Consider the following 25988-nt stretch of genomic DNA (forward strand, 5'->3'; position numbering starts at 1 on the left):
ATCACTCGACACACCTCACAACACAGCAACATCAGGAAGGAAAGGGGGGCTATCTTGTAGTGTGTACCCTTGTTATATGTGACCTGCAATGTCGGAAGTCCATTCACTATAAATTGCTCTGTCTTTGTCATAAAATTACAAATATCTGTTGGTCCTTTTTAAAGTTAAAAAAAAGTGTACTTTTAAGTTAACAAATCTAACTCATTTTTTGTTTTGTTTATGTAACATTACCATTCTCTGAGTCATCTAAATAGATAAAAAAAAGGAGTCTCAGACCTTGAATCTTTGTTAAAGATAGAAATATCACCTGAAACGTTGTTTAACTTACAAGACTTAAAAGTGCATCATTATATTTGCATTTCTGGGTCGCCCTTTAAGTAGAGAAAATGAAAATTAGACCTTCAGAGTCACCAACGTTCCCCCAGCTTATGGAAAGCAATTATGACGTTGTCGTTGTGGCTCTCACACTGAAGACAGAAATAATGGATTTCACTGATTAAGTAAGGTGCAGAAAACTTAATTGCTTGAGTGCTTCCTTTCAGACGCGTCCTTTGAAAGAAGTTGTCTCTTTTCATTGCAAATGGACTGGCGTGAAGAGTCACACATTGATTAAAATAATGAAAGATGTTGCACATTCAAAGGCACTGAATAAAAGACACCCAGGCTATGATTATGAAGTGAGTCTTGTAGATATTTTGTTTGACTCCTTAAACATTAAGATCTCAATCTCTATTCAGTCTTGTCGATATACAGATGCAGAAGACAAAGATAAGACCATGTCTAGTCAGAAGGTTTCCAGTGTCTTCTGTGCAAACAGGTGTTCTGCAAAAATAAAGCAAATAGAAACCCTGGTCGTGGTTTTACTTAGCATCCAGAGCTCTGTCCAGGGTCCTGATGTGTTCCCCGGTGTTCAGCAGGTGTTCAGCTCATTGACAGTTTTCCTCCAGAGAGTTGGCCTGTATGAATGAGCCACAGCTAAAGGATCAGAGTGAGTAGCCTGAAATTAACTGGATATTGATTCAGTGCACAGCAGTCCCCAAGACAGCGATTTGAAGGTGCAGCATACAGATAGTTTGTCTGCAAACTGCTCTGAGCTCGGACTGCTCAATGGGTTAGAGTGTCTTTACTTGGTCACAGAGCTGGGGGATTTCTGTCCACTGAAGAGGCCACCTGCAAAACTACAATGAAAGGAAATACACTAACACCCTACTGGCACTGCTAGAACACGTACAGCTTATGTATTTATCTTGTAGTAAATATGAGGGGAGTAAGAACTCAGGGATGGAAACTGCACACAACAAATGCACAACAAATGGCGTCCAGCTGGAAGTGAATCAGGATTGCATGTGACGGGAAACACTGGAATTCTGAAAACACCAAGCCTCCCGACTATAGCATGCCTAATGTCTCTCTTAGTTAGATTGAAGTCACTGAAACACTTGTTTAACGGCATCCTGTGAAATTTTCTGTGAACATTTTCTGTTTACATTTACTGCCTCTTACCGAAACACATTCAATGCATCCTTGATGGCTAACAAACATCTTGTGTGCATTTACCCTCTCTGGAAAAATTTGCGAAGCTGCTTTTTTAAAAATCAATTAAACACCTATTGTTTGCATATGTGTTAGTGCCTTCTCGTATTCCCTACCTCACCTGCCAATTTGTTACATTTCCAAGCTCATCACTGACACCAATTATGGAAAAAATAAATTGGCAGCAACAAAAAAGTGTTTGCATGTGCATGATTGTGAGTGTGTGCAGATGATTTACCAGTGTAGGACCAGGAAAAAGGTGGCTCCATTGTCCTAGGAGTGGTTTCAAAGAAAACATTAAAAGATATTTCTTGGAAAAGGAGAAAGGAGACTGATTTGGAGCATGTTGACTTTTAAAAAAATAACAAAAAATGTGTATATACCTTCCTTACCCTATGTTTTAACAAATCTTAATCAACAACTTTTAAGGGGGTCTTGCTTTTGACACTAAAATAATCTTTAAGCAGGGGGCTCCTCTTTCTGGTGAATACGCATGATTTCATCAGCTAGCCTTTAAATAACAGCATGTTTCTTTCTCAATCAATGCCAAGGTCGTTGAAAACACAGTGAAATTTGCAAAGAAGCATCATAATCTCTTAACTCCATCTTTAATAACAGGCTGCTGAGCAGTGCTTGTTCAGGCTGATGACAGCCTAGACTAGCAACCTGCTGGCACAAACTCAGAGTACAACTGATCTTAAAGCAATTTGTAATTTTAAAACCAATGAACGGCTTGAATAAAAGGGGTTTGCATTACATGTTATTTTGATTCTTTCTTTTAACACAATACTTGAGAAAAATAACATTGCCATTCGTTGTATATAACTGCTACAATGTAACATTACAAACTGTCTCCAAAAAGTGGTAATTGGGTTGTGGGTGAGCGGACTATCATGGATGAGTTGTGCAGTGACAGCAGCCATTAAGTTGTGTACAGAGAGCAGCAGGCTGGCTGTAGGCCTCCAGGGAGATCTGTCAGAGCCTTTTAGTGCAAAAGGAGAAGAGTGATGGAGCACCCCACCCTCATGTATCTCCCACTCAATGAGCAGCCAGAGCACTTAAAGAATACCAATGATTGGCAGCCTCAAATCTACCAACAGCTTATTGTGCTGCTAAAATGTATGAATAATACATGGCTGGGAAAGGCTACGTTTCAGTGTCTTAAAGTGAGCCAATGTATCAATCGCAACTATACACACCTTTGAGGTTAATACATATTCTGTTGCTATTGCTTTTATAGTGATTCTTATAGATCTGAGGTTTGTCTGTGTAATTGGCAGCTTTTGTCTGTGGCTGGTGCAATAAAGTGGCAGATTGAGCAGCTAGATTTGCAGTAAGGGGAGGTAGGCACTAAGGTTGCACTATAAGGTTATTAGACTACATACATTTTACAAAAAAACTAAAGCCTCAGTCTGTACATGGGATTCCTGCTCCACAGGTCGGGTTAAACCAGTGCCCCTATCCCCAGAAAAAAGCTTGGAGTATTTCTTTATTGTTCCAAATGCAGGCTGCAACATGTGTAAACTCTGAATCAGTATCCCCAAGTTGTCAGAAATGGTTGTCTCAATGCAGTTACAGCTGCTGTGTCTCACCTTACACCATGTGGCAGCAACCTCATTTGTAGGTTTTACATCTCCCCATATTGAATGATGCATCATTTACCCCAACCAATATGACTAACACACTCACCTTCCTGTCAGCCAGCCCTCTCTCTCCTGATGACAGGAGGTTTGGCCTATTGGAGATTTCTGTGTTCATTGCGTTACTCCATTGCACATTTCCAGTAAATCATGTTGAGTATAAGCTAAAGAGATAATAGTGGGAGGTGAGAAAAACATAAAAAACTAAAGATGTAGCCTTCATGTATGTTGTGCCTGACTAACTATTTGAATACAAAGCAGCAGCACAGCGCTCACAGGTGATTAGTATGCTGGTAATATCCATACTCTTAAGGTCATTAGAACAGATAAACACATGCAGCACATTTCCAGAATGCTTAATGCCGAATTGTCTGCTTTCTCTCCGGGCAGAGACAGCTGTGAAATGTTCCTCAACAGGCCCAAGTCTCATAATATTTCCATTTAAATGCCAGGACAAAGAATACCAAACTGCAGTGTTATTCAGAAAGATGAGCAGGCTTTGGGCTGACAAGATTAGCTTCTTTATCCTCTGCCTCCTACTTCACTCTCTATGTCATGGTGCTTCAATAAGCCTTTCCTCGAGCTTTTTCCAGAGACATACTAAACTGTGGATTCTGTTCAGCACCCTGAGGCGACATCAGAGCCAATCTCTCTCCGAATGTGTGACATCAAACAAGTTAAACCATTTAGAAGCATAACAGCAGAGCTCAAATTATCTGAATGTGATCTTCTACACAACAAGTTACAACCTAACAAGAATCTGATGGATCTATCGCAGAATGCTCGCAGTGCTTGGAGATGCACTCATGTCAGAGTCAGATTTAGCATTTTGTGACACCTGAATAAATTACTGCTTATGGGGAGAAGCGTAAATATAAATGGAATGAAGCAATTGAGGATTCACATGAATTTACATGACATGTAATCTGCCCCCAACATGGAAAGCACTTTGAAAATATGCAGATGACTTAATGACATGCATATATGTGCTAAATCCTTTGGAGTCACACAAGTAAAATCCTGTCTCTCCATCCTACTTCTGAACCACGTGGTATGTATGTTTCACTTCCACATACAGTATATCTTGAATTTCTTTTTCGACAATGAATACAAATAACTCCAAAGTAAGAGAAGTCACTCAGACACCAGAATACCCAGCAATGATCTGAACGATTTTGACTCATGTCTACTATGTTGTTAAGGGCCACTGAAAAAACTGCCTATCTCAGATATTTTCAGGTAAACAGTTCTATCAAGAAGCCTATTTTAAAACCGTACAGTTTGTCAAATGCTTTACAATACAATCTTTTAACTCTGAAGTCAACATGTTCAAATGCAAGCAATCATAGCAACTACTTAACAAGATGGATGCCTGTTGAGTGTCAAGAATAGCACTGTTGGTTACAAAGGATCGTCTTGTGTGAACACGGCAGCCACACTGCAGAGTACACTACTTCGAATTGTTTTCAGGTTATGAAAAAAATAATGGTTTGGGTTGAATGAGTACTTTGCAAAGGCCATTTGGATGATGATTATAATGGTGTTAAGGTCAGAAGAGCCTCACTTACATGGTTACATTAATACATGATGCTGTGAAAATGTTTCCATACTGCTCTCAAGAAAAAAAAAACGGTTGACAAAAACCTATCTTCTGTGTTGATGTTTGTTCACCTATCCATCAACCCCAATGTCAGCTGACATCACCTTTAGCCCTCGTCATGATTGCTGTATGTCTGCTAGAGGTCCCTTTGGACCTCTCTTGGTTTTGGGTAAACTACTGAAAGACTGACACTACATCTCTCCTTGAAAGGTCAGGCTCTTAAGAGAGGTAACATGTACTGTATACTGTGTGGTGAGTGTAAAGGCCACTAGAAAGCAAGAAGGTTCTGGTTCTCTTTTTTTTTGCCTTGAATTTTTTCATGTTTGGAGATGGCATGTTCTCCCCTGTGCTTGTGGGTTTCCTCATAAATCATTGATAGTTTCTTGATTTGCAATTGGTAAGCCAAGTCATGTGCCCTGTTCCGCTTTTTATTAGAAGTCATGTTGGGATAATCTTGAGGCAGGTTTGACCTGAGGCATGTTCATTGGCATACATGACATATATACGTAGCTCAAGGCCTTCCGACTAGAATTTAGAATGAATTGCTGCTGAATAAACACTTTTTTCTAAAATGCTTATGCTTAGTCTTAAAAAAAAATGTCAACTGTGATTCCCCTTGTTGAAGGAGCCTACAAATGGGACACAGACAAATTCAAACCATACACTGCAAATATTACGGTTGTGTTGGTTTTGCATTGAAATAAACACAGCTTGTAGTGTTCTTCACTTTCATTAAATGCTAATGATCATTTACCTGAAAGAAAGAACGTATTAAGATTGCAAGACCTAGATTTTTCATATAATGTTCCTTTACCATCCCCCCCTCCTGTATATGGAGTTTGACCCTGTTTCATTTAAGAGAAGTTCTATACCTGGATGGCTGTGCAAGATGGGATGTTTTATTTTTGGTGGAATGGCTTGCCTCACGGCTTATCAGGACGATAACTTCACATCTATAAGTACAAAAATCACCTGATATTCGTTACTGCCCTGTCCTAGGATATCTGCCCTTTCGAACCCTGTCTTTACAGGGGAGCGGACCACACACCAGCTCCTCTGACCTGCCTTAAAATGTGTCGACCTCATCTTGGGTACCAGCCGTCACAAATATTTGGCTTTCAAGGCTTTCTTTTTTAGTTACTAAAAAAGAGAAAAGTGGGGTTTTCACAATTTTCAATTTACTCAAGCTCCATTGCAGGAGGAAGTCACAGCATGTGTTCATTTCCTTGATCCCCATCACTGTTTGCACCATTACATCTGAGGACAAGTCAATGTGTGCTGACCTCCTGTCAGTCTCAAGCACACAGTCAGATTAGCTGGGGAGGCCCTGAACAATACAATAATGCTTGAAGACTGTCGTCTGGTAACAAGTTAGTATATTTTAGATGAATAATCACAGAGCACTTGGTTGTAGAGACATGTCAGTCCCATTTAAATGTAATACCTACAATCCAAATGTATCTGCACCATACTGCCCTACAAAGGCAAAAGACCTTAAGTCGCCAGAGTGTAGAACAGAGAAAAATGACTTTAAAGTCTTTTTGTTGTCCAGCCAAATGAGTTGCAGGCAGAATATTGGAAATGTGGCAATTCTTTGTCTTTTTAATGAGGTTATTAATGTACAAAAAAATCTGGAGCTTAAACATGACCTTTGACCCTTATTTGGAAGTTAAGGTACTCTGCCGTTGCATTGCCTGTACAATAATAAGGGGTAATGCCAAGGCAAAAGGCATTAACTTCCATTTGATAGCTCCCTTGGTTGCTGATCACTATATTAAATCAGTATATGATAATAATGATAACATACACATGAAATCTAGTGATCATGGCACAATTAAGTGCTTGATGACAGATATTAAAACAAAGGCATATCACCTTAACTCCACTGCAGTAAAACAGTAACTTAACTTTGATCCGCAGCAAAACAAAGACAGAAGATCTTAACTCAGTTTGAGCATTCCTGAATGCTGCAGTACAAAAACAAAGACCCTGATGAGTGAAGTTACTGGACTCTGCCTCGAGGGCTTTTGGAAGTTAAGGCAAATACAACCTACTATTTTCTCAAAAGAACAACACAATTGACTCAAGATATCTGTCCTCATAATAAAGCACATCTGTAATGTTCCAAAAATGACAAAAACTCATTTTCGAAAAATTTACTGCCCTTTGCCTTTGTAGGGCAGCATAACTAAGCGTCAAACTCCAGAGCTGAATAAGAAGACTCATGCCAGTAAAAAATGTTCTTTAAGATCTCTCTACAAATCAAAAAAATCCTATTATAAATCAATTTAGAAGGGCAAGGCTCTGACTGATCGCTCTGCAGTGCAGGGTGATAGTTTGAAATCATATCAGAAGTCTGATGATTAAATATAGGTGGGCGATATAGCCTCAGATGCATATTCCATTTTTGTGTGGGTTTTTTTGCCTTTTCCCCATAAAATCATCATGGTATTATAGTATTAAAAGGGAGTATATGAACAACAGCCTCCGTACATGTGGTGCGTAACACCACTAGGCCACCAGAGCTATAAGTCCTTACCTTCACTCTGGCATCCTCTTCCATTCACTTGTCATGACACGCCCCCTTTATTTGCTAAATATTTGAGCTAAATTCATTCAGCACACCGACCACTGACTTTTGACACAAAAATTGGATGGCTTAAACCCAAAATTGAGGCTTTAAAATGGCAGTCAACAAACCAATGGTTAATACCACAATGGCAAATGTGTATGCTACAATACTTTCTTACTAAGTATACATTCTATTTGTTTCTGGGCAGATACCAAACACTGAGTTTCAAAGATTTTGCTTTTCCTTTAATTCAGCCGCTGCTTGCCACAGGTTGATATGAGCAGTGATATCTTTTCATACACATGTAAGAGCTATTATTTGAATTAAACTCAATTAAGCTATAAAGCTGTAGACTTGAACAACCTGTAGTTGGTTCAGAGCAGCCTCACGTTGAAAACCCATCCATGCATGCATCCACGCATTATGGATGTTATTTAATTTGTAAATGAAAAGATTGATTGGTGGAGGCATAGGGAGAAGGACAGTTCATTTATTAAATTCAGGTGATGATAGGTACATGCTGTTTTTTTATTCTAGGACGGTCTCCCAAAACCAATTATTGCCGCCAATCTATGTAAAGTTCAATCTGAGTTTGAGTTTATTTATTTCGCTAAACAAATTTGTGTTTGGCAACTGATGATTATCTCCTGGCTGACATTTAGTAACTGGCTACAGCATTTGATTAGTAATGCCATATTTGACACAAGAGGTCAAGCATTTGCATGACGGGGTTTGACAAGCGTTGGTTCCTTTAACCCTTTTAGCCCAAAACACTCAAATCTGTCTACACGCAGTGGTCCAACAGCTTTTAGTCCCAGAACTGCCATTCTGCTCCTCTGCCTCCACACATATCATCACAAATTGTTTTCCTGTCTCCCACACAGCTATGAAGCTGGAAGTGTAAAAGTTGAAAATAATTATTTGACCTCTGTTATGTTATGTTTGATAATTAAAGGTCAATGCACAAGGGAAAAACCTGCCAAATTATATTAACAAAAAGACTTCGATTGAGTTTATGAACATTCAGTCATGTTTATGTTACTACAAACCATGTTATATATTGTTAGAAAAAATAATACATAAATGAATAATTGGGGATTATCATTCCTTTTGACAGGTTAACAACAAAAACGTAATTATAAATTTTATTTTAACATTACATAAACAGCAAAAAGAGTCACATTTTAACTTTAGTTGTACATTTTTTACAACTCACTTTTTACATATTCATAATCATCAAGTGATTGGTAACCTTGGTGTAATCTTTGAGAAAACCCTCTCCTTCCACCAACACATCAAACACAACTTCACTTCCAGCCTAGACTACTGCAACAGTCTCATCTACGGTTCATCATCCAAAACAATCGGAAAACTACAATATATCCAAAACTCAGCTGCTCGTCTTCTCACACACTCTCACACCCGTGACCACATCAGCCCAGTCCTTCATAACCTCCACTGGCTCCCAATCCCTCATTGATCAACTTCCAACTCCTCATTATGACCTATAAAGCCCTCCATAACCTGGCTCCCCCCCTACCTGTCCGAGCTCCTCCACTGGCACACGCCCATCCTTACTCTCAGGTCTGCTGATGCAAACCTCCTTCTCCATTGCCACTCCTACCCTATGGAACTCACTCCAAAAAACAACAGAGACTCCCCCTCACTCACTTCCTTCAAGAAATCCCAAAACTCACCTCTTCAACAATGTCAACAACCACAAAAAAACTCTGTTCTCATCCTCCTTCTCTTACATTATTTATTTTTATTTTTTCGCTGTTTTTGTTGTTATTCTTTGAGTATTTATAAAAGTGCTATAAGTCTAATTTATTATTATTATTATTATTATTAATATTATTAATATTACAGGGTTTCTGTCAACAGCTACTGAAACTGAGAAACATTAATAATACAGTAAAAAGTGAAAACGCATTATTTCCTAAGATAATTTAATTTGACCATGTAAGACAGCCTGCACTGAGGAAGATGCAGTGCACTGTATGTTGTGAAGATGTGCAAACTTACAGGTAACTTCACATCCTTATACTGGAAAGGATTCAGTGCTGATAGTAAAACTGTCATACCTTCAGGCCCACCTGTTTAAAAAGCATGGATCTACTACTTTCCCTCAGTTCCTTTGATGCCTGCATAACTTCTGCCATTTTCATATCTATATCTGCCTCAGAGGTCTTTACGGTAAAAAATGCATTTTAGTGAACATAACTTAAAAGAGGAAATCAATTATTGATTCAACTCCACATGAGAGCCGTGATTCTGGAGAGGATAGACCACAGGCATCGGATCTTAATCAAGTGTCGGGAGAGATGCAGAGATGCCATCTGGTGGTCCAATTTCAGCCAAGCTGTTAAGAGAAATGTGTTCTCTCTGCAAGAGGCACAGGCCCTGAGAGCCCTGTGAGCCTCTCATCACAGCACCAGAGGCTGCGCTTCCACCGTAAAGGATGGCAAGCTGCTTTGGTGACTGAAAAACTTGTCCAGAGTTCAAGTCGCATCTGTTTCATACGTTTTCTGGTTTGTTTGCCATGCAAATTATCAGACAAGCTCCCAGTGAGACTGAGATTGGGGCCTTTTTTTTTTTTTTTTTTTTTTTTGACAGTTTGATTTTCTTTTCTTGCATTATGGGTCAACTAAAACCTTCTCTGGTTCTAACTTTATGTGCTTGTCTGACTGGTGTCGATCTCATGTTTTCCATTTCATAACTATGGAAGCCTAAACAAAAAAACTGTTCCAATAAAAGTGGTTGTCAAGTGAGTCCCACCATCAAGCTCAGTGTTCAGCCGAAGAGAATACAAAACAACACTGAGTGGTATAATCACTTTCAGTCAGTCTGAAACATCATAGCCAATACCCTGAAATTTTCTCATTCACAGCAATTGGAAAGAGAAAATTGTTGACAGCCGTACTGCAGAAGAAGGTAGAAGCCAAGAAAAAGAAGCAATATGGTGGTGTCAGAACTGGTTCCACACTTTAGACACTTATACAAACACAGAGTAATAATGGGTACATTATAATGACCATAACTGGTTTACACTATCTGTTTTTACAACCTATATCATTGACCTAGACCTGAAATAACTTCCTTATAACTAGTATTCTGTGTCAGATGTTAAGTCATCTCCTGTTTTATGCCGTTTCCGAGCCAAATCTCAAGCATTTGATTTAAATTCCTCTCCAACTCTACCCTCTCTTCACACTTGTTCAATTTCACATGAACATATTAAATAGTTTTGTAGAAGCTAAAAGACGTTATGACTTCTCTGATTTTTTTTTCTGACCTCACATAAGTGTGTACACAAGTTAGTGTTGTAGCACTCAAAATCAGACCACTTTTTGAAGGTCTCGGAATTGAAAGCATATTTATTCGGTCTAAAATTAACCATGTACGTGAGTGTCTGTTCAATCTCTCTCCTTCAAACTGCTCACACAAGTCATCAGGATTCATAAACTGACTTTAAACACCTGATGAGTAATTATTATTATTATTATTATTAACTAAATTGTGTTTTTAAAACAGTTTGAAGTACAAAAAGCTTCGCAATCGCGTTTAATCGCACTGTTACCAGTGTTTTCTAATCTACCGCCGATACATTCTCAGGGCGTGTTTTCACCCAAACGGGGGCGTGGTCACTCTGGAGAGCCGGAAGTGACGTTCGACTGCTCTTATGAATGTCTTGGTCTTGATTAGTGCTGTCTTGACTACAACACTAACACAAAGTGTACACATAAGATACTATTGTGTTATAAAATTAAATTTAAATCCGCTCGTTATATTGGACGAGGCAGATACTATGTTTGTATGCAACACATGTTAGTATTATTGTTTGTGAGTTAGCTACAGTTAGCTATCATCTGACAGCATCCCTCCCAGAGGCAGAGGCAGCTCTAGTTGTGTTTCTGTACTCAGGGACACTTGAGTTGATGAGTTGAATTATGCTCCATAGAGTCCTCGCAGATTGCACACTCCTCTATTGTAATTTCCTTGAAAAGCGTGACCTGAGCACGCCAGGTTGCTGTCCTGGGGTGGCAGGCTGCTGTTTTGCTGATGAGTTACTTTACAGTGCTCACACTGAGCTATTGCCCTCACTTTACCTCTGTGTTGGGAGCGCTCTGTTCAGCTCCCTCATACACCGAAGCATCTGTGAATGAGAGGTTCAGGCCCACATCCAGAATGCACTCTGTTACAGAGAGAGAGAGAAGAAACCCAAACATTCAGTCTGCATGTATTATCTCATAAACATGAACAGTGTATGGGGTTTATAGCTTTATTGCCCCATTGCGTGTTTATTGGGCATATTGATGTTTCTGAAATTTCCCCCACACAACTCCTACACAGCAGAGCATGTTTGGCTGGTTTTCAAATGCTGCTTCAGTGTATCATGTGTAGACCTGATTGAGCTTAAAGACATGTGTATACAGGGAAGCATTGGCATTTAAACATCTATAAACACAACACAAAAAATGCCCATGTTCAACTCTAAGAAAGATTATCTTAAATGGTATGTATTTTTTGTGTGTGAAACTTTCCATCCAGACAAACACTGCTCTAAAATAAAATATGTCTGTGTGTGTTTCGACAATGCTTGGATAGTAAACTCACTTATGAGACATTGCAAACAGAGAAAAAGAAGGTGAAGAAAATCACAGACTAAAAATATAACTTTTCTAGTTAGGAAGATGTAAATCAGGCTGACAGAATCTCACACAGATTATTATTATGCTGCCAAACTGTTAGAGAACTCTGAAGGAGTGGTGGGGTTTTGAAAACAAAACTTTGTCAACTTGTTATTTAACACAAAGTTTCCTTTTACCCTGAAAAACAATTATGCCAAACAATGCAATGTGTGTAAGAAATGCCTAAGTAACCATCAACTCAAAACCACTTAGCAGTAAAAGAAAATCTTAATGTTTGGGTAAAAGGGTTGTTAAGTACTCATTTACAATTGGATGACACCCTTTTGAAAAAAAGATACTTTCTGAAAAGGGTTTTTCAAAGCAAAATGTGTGAATTTACAACTCTGACAACTTAGTGAACCAGATTCTGTAATTGAAAATTAAACGTATTTGTCTTAGGTGGACATGTCTTTCCAACAGTATTTTCTAAGTCCAAGCTTTATACATGGCTTCTCGTATCTTCCCATTGTCCATCTATGTGATACTGGATGATAGGGGTGGGAATTTTTTTTCTCCCAAAATCGATTTATGTAAATTCTTATCTTCTGAGATTTTAAATAGATTCATAACTTCCAAAAATCGATTGATTGATTGATTGAAAATATTTTTTTCCCCTGCTAAGTGCTAATGCTAGCTCTTGCACTCAATAGAATGCCAAATGCAGCAGCAACAAATTCAGCCAGTCTCACAGATGACTGGAGTAGATCCTGAAGTATGCACTAAATCAAAAATAGACTTTGAATCCAAGGATCCATGGATCCAGAATCATTTTGAATCGAAAATAAATTCTGAATCGAATTGTGACCCCAAGAATCGAAATCGAATCGAAACGTGAGACACCCAAAGATTCCCACCCTACTGGACGACTTCTAAATAATGTAGATTGCATTTTGACTATAGCTTAAGTCAAGATCCCTTCATGGCTTATCTTTGCAGTTCTACTTGTTTGAAGAAATCCACTCCGTTGTGTAGGGCTTCAGATCATGCAAATGTTGTTTGAGGGTGCATTGCGTTGAGGACTGTAGCCTCTCTATGGGGCTCCTGCTCTACAGATTAAGCTAAACCGGCAAGCGCTTCCATGTTGTTTTAGAAGCCCACTTTGTGTTATGATACGTTTGAACTTTTATTTGAACAATACACTGTAGACACTGTTTTTGTGTGTGTTGATGTGTTTCTTACAGTGCTATCCAGCTTGTCTTCAACAATGGATATTAGCTGAGACACATCAAATACTGAGTATTAAAATACTATCTAAAGAGAGTATTTGTTTCTTTATGAAATCAACTTTTTTCTAAGTGCTCTACTGTTAACTCAGATTAACTCTATGTAAAAATCTGTAAGCATTACCTGATGGGCTTCAAACCTTCAATGATGTGGATGATTTAGCACATACTGTGTAAAATGGTGTATCAACAATCCATTACAGTACTGCATTGAGATTGCTCCCATCAGGCCTGCTGGTATTTTAACAGAGTCAGTGGCGTGTTAATTAAAAATTCCATCTGCTTAGGAGACTCTGCCTTTTCTCTGTGAGGGAAAACAGCCTTTCAGTGATATCCTCTGTGTAATCTCACAATGGGATGCAAGACAGGGCTCAATCAATTTAACCCGTGATGTGCTGTGAGAAGTGACAGGATGAGCTTTGATGATTAGATGTGTTGGTTTTCATCAATAACGTCACTCAGGGTATTTTTCTTTGTAACAGATCTATCTACTATGAAGAAAACAAATTCTCAGCTGCATGGTTTGTTACTTTTAACACACTGACTGAAAAACAGGCAGGGGGAGGTAAGGATGCTAAGGATGGTGATGCACTCGAATAAAACATACTCTTATCCGGTGACGACTTTCAGACACAGAGGCTGGTCCCCCTTCATAAAGCTCACCAAAGGCTCAGTGTTACAACACCTACTCACAAACACTTGAAGTGTTTATGTGTCATAATAACGGGGTATAGTTGCAGCATCTTTCTCAACAGGAAAAGCAGCTGAACATCAGGATAATCCTTCATCCAATGCTCTGATCTGTGCTTCCACAAGATACTGACAGTGTACACAAACAAGTCTTACATCAATAGGAGAAAAAGTCTTAAAGGGAAACCCTCCTCCTTACGTGAAAGTTTTGGGCTGTGGGATAACAGAGAGGCTGGGGAATGGTCAAGGCATGTTTTTGTATGACTTAAAATCTGCTTTATAGCACCCTATGAAGTTAGTGAGAAAATATAAATGAATCATTTGCACATGCATGCAGCAGACCTGGAACAATGTAAGAACAAATAAGGAGCCATGTGTACGGCTTTCTGTATGTCCAAAACGCCCCTCACTTTTACTTTTTCCATCTTGTTTAAGGTACAATATGTAGAATTTTATTACAATGTTCACATTCAGATCTCTAAATTAATTAAACATTGCTATGATTTTTTTGTTTTGTTTTGTTGAGTACTTACATTACCTCAGATATTTCCAACAGTTATCAAAGCCAGAGAAATCCTTTATTTTTTAGTTGTAACAGGACGTATTGATGAGCCGCCACGACAGGCAAGAAATGTTTATCGTTGCCAAGTAAACAACGTATGTTACGTCAAAGACCACTGCATAAGGAAGCGGGAGCTGCTACTGAAAGCTGCTGTACCGTTGCTGTATGTCCTGCTGTGGTAAAAACTTTATGTAAAATATACTTGGCTACATCGTCGGTAAACATATTCTCTTCCTCAGGTCGGTTTCACCCATTCTTCTTTACTACGAAAAACAAATGTCAAGGCACAAGCATATATTTGAAAAATGTAAATGACTTGACAATAACTTTACATGAAAAATCATGTTTGAAATAACCGTCTTGCTGGGTTAAAATGACATCTTAAACTGTTTTCATCTTGTTATTTTAGTTTTGGCTTCCCCCAACTGTAACAACTAGCCATACTTTGGCACTTAAAGGAACATTTTCAGCTGCTCCACTATGTTCACTAGCAGCAAGCTCTGGATTTCAGGCAGTCGGTGCTGTGTCATTCTCAAAACCTATTGGCCATTCTTTAACGACTATTTAGTCTCTGGGAGTGATGGCCAACTTTTCAGGGCTCCCTGTATAAACCAATGAAGGTAAACATATGCCATATCCAGATGTTCTTCAATATAACATCTGGATATGGCATATGTTTACCTTCATTGGTTTTGTTTTGTCTGGCAACATGCGAAGCAAGACTGAAGTTTGAGTTGAGAGACGACTTCTAACAACATATTTTTAGGGACACCATGAATTAAAGCTAAAGGGTCTGAGGGTTGCATTACGGTGGCCCTTTAACTCTCTCTGTATACCTTGGTTACATCCACATCCAGCTGAAACTCTGAAGCTGAAAAGAATGAAACCTCTCTGAGTACTATCAAAATCCTGGACGCTGTTGTTACCAAGATCAAGTCATGCACCTGCAGGTACTGCTTTTTGTTTTGGCAGAATTTATGAAGTATCAGTTACAGTATGGTTGATTTTTGTTATAGTGAAGTCATTCATAGGATATGCATTAGTTTAGGGAATACAATGTGTTGTACAGTGGGTCTTGTCTTTCTCCAGACCTTAATGGCTGTCTCGGTGAATCTGAAGTCTCAGTATAAAGTTTTCCTTCCGGGAGTCATGATACCAAATTGTGGAAATGTTATTTTGTTCCCACTCTTTTGTCATCAAGACAACGTTACCATCATTTAGCAAGTAATGTCTCATCCTGAGTTGCAATCAGGAAATCAGCCCGATAAATGCAAGTCACATAATTCAGAGCAATGTGTGGATGAATATTCATGAGCAGCTCCTTTAATGAATGTAAATGTATCCCATGCTGAAAAGGTGACAGTGTGAAAACTGACACCAAACAATACAGCTGCAAACAACAGCAGATTGTGTAACACTTAACATAAAGATACATTCGAATGGACGGACGGACTCACTGACTGACAGGCAGACTGACAGTGAGAAGGATAAATTTTTATTGTAAGATATCAGACTCCCCTCTTCTATTTCCATATAAGGTTGATGTGCTTTGGGCCTCTTGAGCAAAATGAGAGGTCAAGTATGGATGATGATTGGTGAGAAAAGTGAAGGCAGACAAACGTTCCATATTGAGCCAGTCTGTGGGCTTTGAGATGTTTCATTTAATGCAAGGTAAGCAGAATGCTGCTCCTCTTCTCTATACTGGACTCTTGTTGAATGCTGTCAGCTTTTTCTGTGCACATGTGTTTAAATTGTTTCAGTTGGAGAGCCTATTTAAGGGGACATATTACAATGTCTCAAATCAGGATTCTTGTCAGTAAGACAAGATTAAAGTTATGTTGTGATGTAAAACAAAAACGTGTTGGCAGCTTTGTGTGATTTCATCAGCTAGCTTAGTGGTTGTTAATGAAAGACGGCTGGAGAGAAAGAAGGTGTGAATCTCAAAGTTGATATTGTTTACACTTACCGCAGAGAATTATCATGTCAGTCTGGGACACTTACTGTAGATCATGAAGCTACACCGGCACCTTTTACATTATCAGGCAGGAATGAGTGATTATTACCTGAAATAGACAACAGCGCAGTTGATATTGAGAATCTTAAAACATCAGCAAGAGCATGTCAATGAATGTGAACTGAACTCTGTCATTTAAAAAAAAAGAAAACAAGCTACTGCCTGCATATGAGTGTTGTTAGATAATATATATAGGCAATAAAATGTTGTTTTTGGCACCATCGAAGTAATTCCCTGAGAGAGGGACCCCTTAATTGTTGATTCTAATGTAGGCACACATACCAGGCAATAACATGTCAAGCAATGCTGCAATGCACCAACAAACCAGTAAACAAATAAACAATGATGTATAAAAACAAACTATTTAGAGAACTTAAAAAATCTGTTTTGCAAAGGATTTAGTAAGAAGTAAATGGCCTTGACAAATTTAGACCTCAAGAATACAAGCGATGCGAATGGTAATTAAGAGCAACTGTAGAAAACATTTTGTTGAAAACTCAGCAGGGTCTTTATATAAAGGCATGGAGTTTTTAATTATGACTTAAAACAAGTTACAATATTAACCAGAATTTTAGATATTTAAAAATGCCATTACCACAGAAAGCAGGACAATAAGAGTAAACATAGTTAGGAGCTAAAAGTGATCATAATCATGGGGCTGTTTGCCAGAGCTGACAGTGTCAGACATTATTCAGCTCAAAATCACAGTGTTTGAAAAATAAACAGAACATTACTCAGTGTTAGCCTGCTAATGAAGTGTTATCCATATACGTACAAAAACAATGAGGAATCTAAACATGGCGCCGATTTTATTCCATGAAAGCTGCTCAGTCAGTGACTACACAAAAAGACAAGCCAGCATGAGCGTCTACAACACTTTCACATTAACAGCTTTGAGTCCTCTGGTGGAGGAGTAGAAGAGGAAACTGAAGCACACTGCTTGTTTGTTGAATTCATTTGATCAGTTGCAAGGACTAACATTTCACAATAATATGTAACTTTATCAGAGTATAAATGACATTTATGCAGCATGTTTTTTTTCTGGTCTTGGATTTGTTTATCATATTACAATATCCTCTGATATGTGCAATGCTATATGGAACTTATTTAGTGCAATAACATGTTCAACATTATGTGCACTGATAGGCTTTTTCTATTTAACTGTGAATGTTCAGACAACATTTGTAACAATTGCAGCTCTGTTTTGGTTCCTCAACTATTTTGATTTATTTTGAGTTAATTGTGCACTGATTGCTCTTTTTTGGCAATCCTTGCTCTTTGCTGCTGTAACACTGTAAATGCCTCCGTTGTGGGATAAATTAAGGTTAGCTTATCTAACCTCATCTTGTTTAAGTGATTTAGAATTTACATCTTTAACGAATTTGCTAATTTTTCTCAGTGAAAGTGATTAAGGTCGTTGCAGTGTTTCCCCTTTGACTACCAAGCCTTAGGTAATACAAACACGCTCTCTAAAATGCCTCAGACATATCCTAAGCACATCTGGATCTGCAATAAAATGTCTTCTTAATCAGTCTCACTCCAGCAGGAAGAAAGAACCCGCCATTAAATTAATGTGAGACAAGAGTTTCCTCAGAGCATAAAGACAGATATTTTGTTTCAGAGCATATTAGTGTTTAATTTGTGAGGTGCAAATTAAACCTGTTCAAAACAGGAAGCGCTCATTATCACTCAGCTAATACAACCACTACGATGACGGATGAATGCAGCAACAATTGGCTTTTAAGGTGATTAAGTGAGCCTGTTTACGCAACAACAGTTTACTTCCTGCTACATTTTTTACAACTATCATACAAATACTTTTGAGGCAGAATGTTATTTTGTTGCAGATACAATTGCAGCAAAAAATACAATTAACTTTCAATCCAAGAGCCACCTAGTAATGGGTTTTCATTTATTGTCAGAGAAAGTGGGATATTGTATAGAGGGTTTACAAAGGACGCTATTCTCCATGCTCAATGGTGAAAATTGAAGTTTTGTGGAAAAATGCATTTGTTCAAACACTGAATTAATTAAGTGTGTTTTTTAAGAATATAAAGAAGTTTTACTCCGGTGATGCATTTGAAATCAGCACAGGGAACCGTTATCCATTCATGTTTCAAATCTCACCAGCACTTATCTGTGCTTTTATGTTGAAACATGGCTTTGGGGAGAAATAATTTTTTTTCGTGGATCCACTTATCTGAATTTGCAGATCAGGCTTTAGTGTCTGGTTTTACATGCCATGCAAGCAGTGAGTGTTTACTGTATAATGTGCCACCTGTAGGAAACACTCCTGCTGTGGACACACATTAACACATCCACTATCTTTTAAAGATTTTTATTTCCAGGCTTTTTTTGCTTATATTTGAGAGACAGGACAGCGGATAGAGTAGGACATGAATGGAAAGAATGGGGAATGACATACGAGAAAGGAGTCGAGGGTCGGAGTCAAAACTCAGGGCGTCCGCTTTGAGAACTTTAGCCTCTGCACATGGGTAGTGGGACCATACACTTGGCCAACTGGTTCTCTACCTATAAACATATTTAAAGGTAAATGGTACAGGACATTACTATAAGTTATTGCTCACAATTCCCTCATGTTTCTATTCTTTTATGGTGGTTAGGTGGTTAGGTGTTTTTTTTGCCTTTATTTGATTGCAAAGCTTGATAGAGAATGGGGTGTGGGGAGAGAGTGTAGGGAAGACATGCACCAAAAAGCAATGGGCTGACAGGCCGAACTATGACCAGTGAGACAAGGACCAGAGACTCTGGTCTCTGATTGTATGGTGCACAGCCTGCTCTAACAAACGGAGATAAACCAGTAGCCCAAACTGAGGTGTTTTAAATGTGTTCATGTTTTTCGGGCAACAAAGCATTTTGTTTTGAGGTGAGGAAAAGATGGTGGTCACAGGTTAACAAAGTAAACTTTTCTTGTTCTGTACCTCAGCAAAATATGTGCAGCAATTAAATGCAAGCAGATTTCCATACGGGGCAAATAAAGTGTATTTGATTCAATCGAGATCGTATCGTATCATATTGTGCCGTATCGTCAATGACTACCCGGACTTTATCCAGAAGCTGAGAGCCTCAACATAAAATCTAAAAATGATCATTTAGTTGCCACAAGGATATATAAGGACAAAGAATCAACATTTTGAAGCCTATTTAAATGAATCAAGTATCTTTACTTGCTGTGCTGACAAAAAAGCTTGATCCATACAAAATTAGTTTTTTACCTAAAAATACTTTTGGATGCAAAGTTTCACTTAGTAGACCTTTTTATCCAAAGCGATGTACATCAGACAAAATGATTATAACACAAGGAAGGATCTAGAAGTATGGAAACAACGTCAGTTAGTGCAAACGAACACATTTTAAGCCTGATTGGACACAGTTACTGACAGACAGTACACAGAGGCGAAGCCCAACATTGACGGCTATTCTTCAGAGTTCTAATCAGCATCAAAACCATCCTAAATATTGTCATCGAAATGATCAAACAAAAACCATTATCATCGTCAACATCTTCCTCGTCATCATCAATAATATCATAAAGTTTGTGGTTGTTCATAAAAGATGGGTCTTGAGCTTTTTCTTAAAGGTGCAAAGGACTGCAGTTCGAATATTGTCATTCCTTCCACGACTAGGGGGCGACAAAAGAGAAGAGTCTAGTTAGAAACTTAGGGACTTGTTGTGAAGGTTGGATCAGACACCTTTCATTGGCAGAGCGTAGTGGGCGGGAGGGAGTGTAGACCTGGATGAGAGAGTTTAGTTAAGGAGGAGCCGATTTGTCGCTTATAAATTCTGTATAATGTACAAAGCTATTTTTTTTCCAAGGCATTGGTGTATATCCCTTAAACACTACTGTACACCATGGGATCTCTACCCATGGTTTAATCATCATCAGTGAGAAGCTTCAAATGTGATTATTGAAGTGATAGTCTTAAAATTAGACTCAAGTTGTGTTCTATTTTCATTATACAGTCTATAATTGTGGTTTTTATAGGAGGATTTTGTCTCAACATATCAGTAGTGAGTCATGTATCTGTCAAACCGACATCATATTCAGGCATCATGAGAGCTGCTGTTATGACTGCTCAGAGCAGTTAACTTTTCCCACATCTATCAAAGAAATGTGTTGGTGTAAGAGTTGTTTTTTCTCAAAGTCAACTCGCAGCAACCTGTACCCCTGCAGCTTGCTGATGCTTGTTGGCATTTTCTTGGCAATTTTTCTGTCAACATTTGTTTTTTGGCATTGGCTAGAGAAGATAGAGTCATCATTCTTAATCTTGTCGACGGAGCTTTGATTGGCGCAAATGTTTTCCCCAAAAAACAGCTGGCAACAAGACTTTCAGTCTTTGACTCACTGAAAATTGTGGAGATGTGAGCAGTGATTTGGACATCTGGAGGGAGGCTAGTGAAAAGATGTTGTATGTATCTGGTCCAGCACAATCTAATGAACATTATTAGAAAGTGACAAGCCCAGATGTTTTAATAAAACAAAGGTCTATTTGACAGCATCTGCAATCAAAAATTATATCAGAGGGTAATCGAAACTTGAGTTTCAGCTGCAAGTGAAAATGGCTGAATGTTATCACACATTTCTTTAAAGATAAGTCAAACTAAACAAATACAGAAACACATTTCTCTGCTGATTAAAATAGACACAGTTCTCCAGTCCATAGTGACCAGAAGGAGTAAATGTAACCTCAGGTCGAGCTGTGATGAATGAAAAGGTCATGAAAAAGCCAGACGTTATGACCGAGTCGATAGGTTGATCACAAGCGTGAAATTGCTGTCACAGATCTACGGCTGACTGATCTGGAGAAGCGACAGATTCAAATCACAGGGTCTCTAATCAATGATGATTAATCTTCTGAGACTCACATTTCAAGAATAAGACACTCAATTGTGTGCAATTGGATAATTACCCATTTCCATTTGAGGCTAAAGGTCCCTGTAGTTACCAATGAAGACCTCCTCCTCGGTATGATTAATTGGTGGAGTTCAATATATAGTACCCGTATCACATTAAACAATCAATATTTGTTCATGGACCTATTCAACATGTAAACCTGATGACACATAATGAATCAATTGATTGGCCTCTAAATGCCAGTCAGAATGAATGGACTGATATGTTATTCTTTTGAATTAAACTCCATGTCACCTGAAGGAACTTTAATAAAAAATGTGAAGAGACAGGCAAACAGGACACATTGAGCTGCTTTTGATTGCTGCTCTCAATCATGGCTATTGACAAGTTATGGGCTTATTTTCATCATTAGCGTATATGAACCATTGATGTTAGCTGATTTAAATTCAAAGGTTTAACAAACCAAATTCCACCACTTAAATGGGGCAGAAGAATGTAGGTAATTTAAAACTCAACTTCAACCATCTAAAACGGTACCATCACTGCTGATCAGCGGTCAGTGGCAACTGTGCTGAACATGAATGAACAGACATAAAGCAGAGCTGATCAGGCAGAACATGATACTGTAGGCCAAAGCAAAAAAAAAAAAATCAAGTTGCCAAACACTATCAAAGACCCGGTGGAAGAAAACAGGGCTATAACAAAGTGCTCTCTGGAGCAGCTCCTCTATTTGAAAGCCCTCTTCAGCTAAGTGGCAGTTCTCAGCTGTCCTTGTAAAGCCATTTTATCAAGCTTACAAATGCGATTAAAGTCCACTCTCAATCTCATCGCAGAAAGTGTCTCTCAGTGTGTTGTTGACCTAAATGTACCCATGCAGGGTTTACAACCTGACACCAGTACACACAACTGGGCTTTTATGTGTACATGAGACTGTGTCACCTCTCTGCCCTGATGTTTTTTATGCCCGGTGACATTGTTGGAACATCAAACCCCCTCTGACCAGGCTGTTGAGCTTTCCTATGAGTTTATGGGTGGGTCAGGTTAGGGAGGTGGTGGGATGATGTCTGACTCCCAGAAGTGGAAGAAGGGATAACCAACGTATGCCATCCATCCGTTATTGTATCCACACACCGTTTCCTGAGATGGGAAAAGGGCAGCAACCGTTTGTAAGGAGATTTTAGAAGATAGACGTTCTATTCTAAATCTTGACTCAGGTATTTACCAGAGAAATAACAATGCAACCACAATACCCTCTAAAACTAAATATAACTATGAAATTGGTTTGGTGCACTACACTGCTAATATAGAAATATATAAACAAAAAGATGTTACCGAAGGAGTTAGCAAATAGCTGCTGAGGTAGCAGAGTATCTTAACAGGTAGTGGCCCAGAACAGTGTACCTCAGACCAAAACAGAGCTGAAAGGTCAATCAATAGGACTTTTTTGTTAGGTGATTAAAGGTCAATATGCTACTCTTTCTGTTCCGCGCCAAAGGAAAGAGGCACACTTTGGGACTAAGTGGTGAACATACTTGACCATTTAGCTATATATAACAAGAAACCTGTTATTATTAAGAGTTGGTTGGGAGCTTGAAAGAGTACATTTTGGACTAAAAGGAAAAAGGTAAAAAGGATGCTAATGTAGCTTTGTGTCCAAACATGTTGACCATTCATTTTACAAAATGTAAAACTGGAGGCTGTCTGGCCAGTAGCTAAGTTCATCTGCCATCCAGTGACCTAAAAATGAACCAAGGTTGCTTTAAATATATTTCTATTGTTTTTTAGAAGTAAACAATATTTTATTTAGCCAAAAATGATTTGTTAATTTACGTGATGTCATAGATGTCATACATTTTCCAGAGCTTTAAGCTGCTTGAACCGTCTATGAAGAACTTGTGGTTTTGCATAATGTCAGTGAGGCGGCTAAACCTAGAGCGTATGGAATATAAGAAGTAATATCTGCTAACGATGGAAGGATTCTTTGGTTAGGGGGTTTAAGTGTGTCTGACAGTGATTATAAATGGTCTCAGCAATTCATAGAATGGTGTGTAATTGACCTTTTCATGGTTTATTAATAGTGCTGTGTTCTGTTGTGTGCAGGCTACAGCTCATTTAGCCCGCCTGTGATATATGTATGGAGGAAAGTACATAAGCAGTGGGAATAAAAAAACACATAATGCTCATTGTGATAACACTGGCCCTAACTTTTTCATTGTGCAACAGTTCATTTGATTTGGTGAAATGTGGTTAGATGCTCTTCAATTTGTCATTACAAGTCTAATATACAAGGAGAGTTCATGCAGAGGGTGAATGTCTTTTTTCACTATAATAAAGGATTCAAGGGCACAGTCATTACAGTCAATCTTTCATTGACCTATTATTGGATATTGGTGGAAAGCTTGTGTGATTACAAATTACAATTATAATAGTCATTCTTCTGATCATACTGGAGGGTTTACTTCAAAGTAGAATTTTGCAAGATATTTCTATGTTACTACAGTTATGTTCACACGTACAATTTGCAGGGAACCTCTTAGGAAATGTTGTAAGTTGCACATGTAATTTTACTAATTCACTCTAAAAAACTGTATTTTTGCTGTTAACAGGCAAGGATAGACAGAATCCTGAATTTGGTTTTGCTGGGGGTTCTTTAAATCTAAAGATTGTTCTTAATTTGACGAACATGCAGATAATATACAAGACATATAAGGCATCGGAAAGAAACTAACCTATATCCATCAAAAATCTAAAAAAAACTGGACTGTAGCGCTATCTTTGTGAAGCAAAAGCAACATCATTTCATAATAATTTCGTACTATTGTCCTTATAATGTAGAAGTAAGCAAAATCGTATTAAGATCTGCTGTGGCTCAGTGGTACATGTGGTCGTCCGATCCCCAGCAGTACATGTCCGATGAGTCCTTACCCAGAGTTGCTCCCACTGCTTCGTCCGCAGCCTGTGTATAAATGGGACTAGTTAATACACTGATGTGTACATAGTAGCTTCTGCCATCATTGTGCGAATGGGTAGGTGTGACATGCGGTGAAAAAGCACTTTGAGTAGTCAGAAGATAAACGCTATACAAGCTCAAGTCAATTTACCTTTTATTATTATAAATCATGTACCACATCGAACTAGCTGTCAATAAAGAATAATTAGGAGGGTATTGAGGGCAAACTCTTAGTTAATGGCCTATAGATTATGGTCATGTAGAATAAGGTACTAATAATCGCTCAATAATGTCTAATTAGCATCCAACACACTACTTATTATCATGCTAATAAGAAACTAGTCAAGGGTGAATTTTGTGACCTTAATTAAAGTGTTACCCTATTTTAAGTGAAATATACACCAAAAGTACACCAAAACACAAAATTCCTTCTTGTCTCCTCTTCCGATTCTTAATGTTAAGCAGTCAAATGGGGGGGATGTGTACTGTAACTACTGTATTGTCTTCATCTCCTGTTTAATGAACTGAGAAAGTGTTTGCCGGGCTCTGAGATCTTTGGTTTGCTAATCAGTAAGTGTGTTGGTTGCAGTATGTCAGGCTCTATGTAGAGTTTCACGTTGTTAGCAGTAAGGGAGTTGCTGGTTAGAGCGATTTGTCATTGAGGACTATATCAAGTGTTCATGCAGTGAATAAATCATTTGACCGAGAAAGTTATTAAGTCACAATACAGTATGAGCTTAATATAGAAAATTATGTTCTATACCACCCTCTAATGTAATTGGCATCTGGTGTTAGAAAGTGTGTGTTTGTTTGAAACAACAGGTTGTAGAATGTCATGTGATGGCATCAGTGCTTGGAAGGAAGTAGGACTGTAATATTAAATTTCTTAGCTTTCAGTATTGAAAGAGACACACGACAGAGAGCTCATCATGTGATACTTAGGATAAATCAGAGAGAGGATGCTCTAGTGTTCTTCACTCCATTGTAATATATACATTGCAGATTGGAGGTGTGTTGTGCAGAAGAGCTCCCTCAGATATCATTAGCTGCTGTGCTGTGATGAAGAAGCAGAATTCAGATCATGTTATCCCCTCCTGAGACACTATTAATTAATAAGAGCTTTGCTAAAGAGGGCCCTCCTCCACTCAGGCCCCTCTGTGCTTTCTTGCAGGAAAATCGATTTGTGTCTCTTCTGCTGCCGATGTGTCTGGCGGACATCTTTTACAGTACAACCCTCACCCCATAAGCAGTCTGTGTGTCTCCCGCTGAACCATGCAGGTCAAGATAACACCTTCAGCAGTCGGTATCATATTTCATGTCCTGTCTCTTCTTCCTGCTAGAGTTGCAAAGGCTGGTTTAGAATGCTGGTTGGAGGACTGTCTTCTTCACTTACCATGCAAGTTAGAATCTATTATGTATTATAACTAGAAAAATGTGTTTTACAAAGGTCTTGTTTTTCAAACTAAGTTGTTATTATGAGGCTTAATGAGACTTAAGGCTGTGAAGTAAAGAAAGAACGAGATGTATCCAAGCGGCAACCTCTGGTTTTAGAAGATAAAGCCAATGCTGAAGTGCAAAAAACTGTGATATCCTTGACTGTCTCCTTTAGGATAATGCCAATAATAATACGTTTGTTT

This window comes from Labrus mixtus, chromosome 1 (assembly GCF_963584025.1).
Source record: "Labrus mixtus chromosome 1, fLabMix1.1, whole genome shotgun sequence".
Taxonomy (NCBI): domain Eukaryota; kingdom Metazoa; phylum Chordata; class Actinopteri; order Labriformes; family Labridae; genus Labrus; species Labrus mixtus.